General features: G+C 29.3%; 1 protein-coding gene across 2 annotated transcripts in view; it reads right to left on the reverse strand.

Moving 5' to 3' along the window:
- LOC116850432 (phosphoglucomutase) overlaps nt 1-6,083 on the reverse strand; it is a 138,228-nt gene that overhangs the window by 94,433 nt on the left and 37,712 nt on the right. The window lies entirely within an intron of this gene.

The following is a 6,083-nucleotide window of genomic DNA, read 5'->3' on the forward strand; positions in this document are numbered from 1 at the left end:
CTTAGCTGATTCAAATATTTTAAATCTTTTGCTATGATTGGTGTAGAGATTATTACGTCCTTATTTCCTCCTAGTTCCTTCGCAATTTGCGTTATATTCCCGAAGATGCCCGAAGAACTGACGACTCATAACGCAAAACATTAACGTAGCTTTTAGAATAGGATTCTTAAGAATAATGCGTTACGAGTTAACGCAAATTTCGTTAGTGAAATTATAACGCAACAAATTTCAGAATAAGCCCCCTGGTATTATTAAAAATACTATAGTATATGTTACATATACTATAGTATTTCTAGTAATAGAATACACCCGAATGGGAGATCAGGGTAGCGATCATGAATCTTTTCCCCTAGTGTGAACTCGTGAAAAGTGAAAATTTTGTAATGAACTCGTGAAAGATGAAAACTTTCACTAAACTCGTGAAAAATGAAAGATTTAACGTGAATTTGTGAAAATTGAAATTTTTCACGCAAAAATTTTGTTCAACATAGCAGCAAAATAATGTCAACTGACATTTTAGTGATGTCTTATTGACATTAAAGACATTATTAAAGCATTATTTAACATCATTAAGACGTCACTCTAACAGCACAGATGTCCAGAAAACGTCCAGAGTACGTCCTGAGGACGTTTCTTCGTCTTCAGGACGTCCCTGGGATGTCTTTAGAAGATTTTGTGCTGTCTGAGCATTTTACTATTTAGAGTCAGTGTTAACTATATGAGCCAAGAGTAATCTAAGTAAGACAAATATTACAATATACTTAAGACAACACCAATTTGCAAGGGACATTTTTAGAATTTTTTTCAGCATGTTTTTAAGACATAGTGACGTCTTTAGAACGTCCCTTGAAAGTCTGCTTGTCTGGGATTACTTTAGGATAAATTATGAAAAGATAAAATATTCTATTCATATCAAAATTATAAATCTGCAGAAAATATATATTTCATATAAAATAATACATAAGATACATGCAATAAATACATACAGTAAACTTACATTTAATTACTGCATACAATTTATAATATATTACACTTTAACTTTCTGATGCATACGTATCTTAACTTTGCAAACTTCGTCGGTATGCTTTCACTGACTATACGTCATCACGCTTCAATTAGCTTTCGTTGTTCATTTTTAATGGACGTAGGATTCTTATGTCAAATGCCAATTGTCGTATAACCATAAAAATTAAAGTCACTATAAGAAATTCTACTCACTTTGTACATAATATGCGAGCGTAGTATTACATTATTTTTCATATTTAAACCACATCGCTTAATGCTTAAAAATTTTCATGGAAATTTACACAATTTACATATAAAGAACATCTACGAGCAAACTGAAAGTACACGTAAAATATTTCACGTTTTGAGAATTCACCTTTCACGATTAACACGTTCGTCTCATTCATTAAATTTACTCATATTTTATTATTATATTATGTTATAACTATAAATTTAAGTTGTATAATGTTTATTAATGTGTTATATATTATATTGTGTTAATATTATATTGTGTATACTGTAATTACATTTTAATTTTAATAATCTATATTACATAAATATTGCTTTCTACGTTTTCATTGTTCACTTTTCATGTGAAATAACTTACAGTGAAAAGTGAAAAATGAAAATGAAGTTTATGTGAAAGATTCATGATCGCTACCCTGAACGCAGCCCAAGTAGAGTTAATTATATTGGAGTTGAAAAATGTTATAGGCACAACCATTTAGTAACTACATAGTTCATGACAACTTAAGCCTACCTCATATTGAGTGTTTCTGATAATACCTCTCCGAGTCATTTTCCTAGAGCAGAAATAAGTTACAGACATCACCATCTACTACTATTATGTGATTCATGACAACCCAAAGCTACCTAATGCTGAGTGTTTCCGATAATATCTCTCCGAGTCATTTCCTTAGAGCAAAAATAAGTTACAGACATCATCATCTACTACTATTATGTGATTCATGACAACTCAAAGCTATTTAATGCTATATCACGACTGAAAGCAGTGGGTTAGGCAGAACAATACTGTGACAAATATACGAGATAATAATTTTGTAAAATTGTATTATTGATTATAAAATCATCTGGTGTTGTTTTCTAATAAAATTTTATTTATTTTTAATTAAAGTTATATAACCATTAAAATATATATTATATTTTTCAAATATTATCTTAAAGTAAAATATCACATTGTTTTAACCTATTTGCAAGTATTGTTTTTATATGACTCGTGCAGGTGCAGGTCCACAATAAATTATGCCATTAGGGTATATTGATGACAAAACAAAATAGATTTAAAATATATTTTAATAATGTTAGTATAGTTTATTGTAATCAAAACATATAATGCAAGAACATTTATATAAACTTAAAACAATAAATTATTATAGTACAGCAAAATTTCAAATTCTTTTACCTGTCAATGAATATGCTACGACAATGTTTTCAAAAAAATGTGGGGTCTTTATATGATGTTCCCGTGGAGGTTGGAAGTTATCCTCATCATCTTCATCAAGATGGGTAATCAAAAAATATTTCCCACATTTCTAGTACATCCATTTTTTATCTAAAAATGTTTAGTTGTATTAAGTATTAAAGTATAAAAGAAATAACTCAAATAATGTTAAAAAATAGTAATATTAAGAAATATTTGTAGAATTACATACAATTTAAAACAAACTATACAAACAAATCTATCTTGTTTTATCATCAATATATCCTAATGTCATAATTCATTGTGGACTTGCACATACACGAGTCATGTAAAAATAATACTTATAAATAGATTAAAACAGTGTGACATTTTACTTTACGATAATATTTGAAAAATATAATATATATTTTAATGGTTCTATAATTTTAATTAAGAATAAATAAAATTTTATTAGAAAACAACACCAGATGATTTTATAATCAATAATACAATTTTTCAAAATTATCTTATGTATTTGTCACGGTATTGTTCTGCCTAACCTTACGACTGCTTACAGTCGTAAGGGCTATCGCACACAAATTGACATAACTGCATATGCATAGCATAAGATCGTATGGACCAATGAGCATCGAATATTAAGCATCGAACACCAATATGGCGACTTAATACTCGATGCTCATTGGTACATACGATCTTATGCTATGCATATGCAGTTATGTCAATTTGTGTGCGATAGCCCTAAGACAGCATTAAGTAGCTTTGGGTTGTCATGAATCACATAATAGAAGTAGATGGTGATGTCTGTAACTTATTTCTGCTCTAGGGAAATGACTCGGAGAGGTATTATCGGAAACACCCAATGCCATGAGTTGAATGCAAATTCATGCAGCGGAATAGCGCAGCGCGGAACGAGAGTGGAACCAATCATGAGCGTTGCGCAATTTTCGTTGCACGGATTTTCAATCCCTAAGGGCTATCGCACACAAATTGACATAACTGCATATGCATAGCATAAGATCGTATGGACCAATGAGCATCGAATATTAAGCATCGAACACCAATATGGCGACTTAATACTCGATGCTCATTGGTACATACGGTCTTATGCTATGCATATGCAGTTATGTCAATTTGTGTGCGATAGCCCTAACGCTTATTGTAGAAAGCCTATATCATCTTGGCTGTTGCGCTACTTCTTTAACTGATATTAAAGCCGATATCCATAATCGAATCTTATTTCATGACCGTCTTAAGTAATGTCTTAAGATGCGAATACGGCTCTGTGGTTGGTTCATGACATCTTAAAACAGTACTTAAGATGATCTTAAATATAAAATCGGACTATGAATACCGGCCCAAGTGTTTTATATTATCCCCATATGCAGCTGAAACAATAATTATAATTTTTTTTAAATATTATTTAGTACAACAACAAAAATAAACTACTTAGTAAATATTTTATATAATAAAAGAGAAGTAAGACATATATGCATAAAATATTTTTGTAAAATATATTTATCTAGGACCGGTATTCATAGTCTGATCTTATATTTAAGATCATCTTAAGTACTGTTTTAACCCGGGAGTGGGTGCCAGAACCAACCCCATATAACACAGAACGTTGAAAAAACCTTGATGAGACGTTGCAATGTTGAAAATAGAAGTGTGGATGTTTTTTCTACATGGAATTTATGTTGATTTTTCAACATTGATTACAAGATATTACTGCAACGTTGAATATATATTGAACAAAAAGTACAATTTTTTGCAACAGTATTTGAAGAGCATTGAAAATTATATTATTGATAATATTAAGGAAAAATTTGTCACTATATAATAATAATAATAATAAAATAAATTATTATTAAATTTTATTATATTAATATATATGTATTATATATATTATATTACAATATACTATAATCATATATATTTTTTTACTATTTATATGTAAAATTGAAGTGTGTTTGCGCAAACCCTGAATATTCTTTTATTTCATAATATTCTCTATTATATAGAGTCTGACGTAAGCTATATCGATAACAAAAAATGCATAAAAACATTAAACTGGAAGGAATGGTCGAAGTCATTTTGTAAATAACTACATAAACTTTAGAAATATTAAATAAAATAAATAGGCGAATCAACGCCTGTATTTGCTAGGTACGTTATAATATACTGTAAGTATAATTTTTTAAATATAAATTGTAAGAACATCGTTGGAGTCATTGGAATCACCGCGTCGATCATCAGGTTAAACAACAGTCAGGATGGATGGGTAACCGGCATACCGCTTCGGATTCGAAATTATCGAGGGAGGATTCGCGAAAGTTTTAGAGTGTGTTTGACAATCTTCGGTTTCTAGCAGTTATAAGACATGAGAAAATTAGAAATTAGTTTTTTATTATAAAACAATAAAAAAAATAAAATGTTGAAATGTCAAGGAAAAATCAACAATCGCGGACATTTTTATATTATATCAAAGTTTGTGCAATGTTGATTCAATGTTGCTGCAATATTGGCATTGTTGCAATTCAACATTCTTTCAACATTGATTCAACATTACTGTACTGTATGGAACGTTAGTGGGCGCGTATCGGTCATTTCGACCGAAATATATTTAAGCACATAAATATATAATAATTAAGTAATAATTAATAAATTACCAATTCAATTATTAAAAGAAACATAATAATTGAAGGAAATAATTTTATTATGTCACTATTTCTTCTTTTTATCATCTTTTTTCTCTTTACCATTTCTATATTTAATATGTTTAGGAAACATATTAAACATATTATACATATATGAATACATTAAAAATAAAACCATAATATTTTTATTTTAACTGTATTAATAAAAAATGACATTCTTTTAGTTTAATAAAATAAAATAAGAATTTCTTGCTTCTCTCGTTTTAGTTTGATTAACTTAAACTTTGATTTAATAAACTTATAAATTTATTTGATAAATTTAGAAATAGAGAAATAAATTTAGAAATTTAGAAATAAATCTTCTTAATTTATATAATGGCAATATTAAATTATCACATTATGTATTGTTTCAATAATTCAAGTATTAATTTTAATAATATCGCTATTGAATCAAGAATATATATTCCAATTACGCGTGCTATTGAAAATTTTGATTCAACAAAAAAGAGAGAACCGTCCGTCCAACTACGATGTCGGAAAGACAATAGACGTTTGGCGGCACATCGAGCGACGCTGACGCGACAGAGATAAAAGACTAATGTTAGTAGACGCGCTATGGTTTTTTAGACCGACTGCTAAAAACGTATCAAATTTCACATAGAAATAAGCGCGTTTACGCCGTCTATTTCTCCATGTCATACGAGAAAACATCAAAGAAAATTTACATAAAAGCGAAAATACGATAATATCAATAGATTAGATGATATAAGAAGAAAACGAAAAAGTACGGGGAAATGACCAATAAGTGCCCACTCCCGGGTTAAGATGTCATGAACTAATCACAGAGCCGTATTCGCATTTTAAGACATTACTTAAGACAGTCTTGAAATAAGATTCGACTATGAATACCGGCCTAGGTGTTGATACTGCAAACGCTTTAAAACGCTAACTGAAAGATGAATATTGATCTCTACGATTCTTTA

The sequence above is a fragment of the Odontomachus brunneus genome, unplaced genomic scaffold (assembly GCF_010583005.1).
Source record: "Odontomachus brunneus isolate Ranch 3 - 2012 unplaced genomic scaffold, Obru_v1 Obru_scaffold_145, whole genome shotgun sequence".
In the NCBI taxonomy this organism is placed as follows: domain Eukaryota; kingdom Metazoa; phylum Arthropoda; class Insecta; order Hymenoptera; family Formicidae; genus Odontomachus; species Odontomachus brunneus.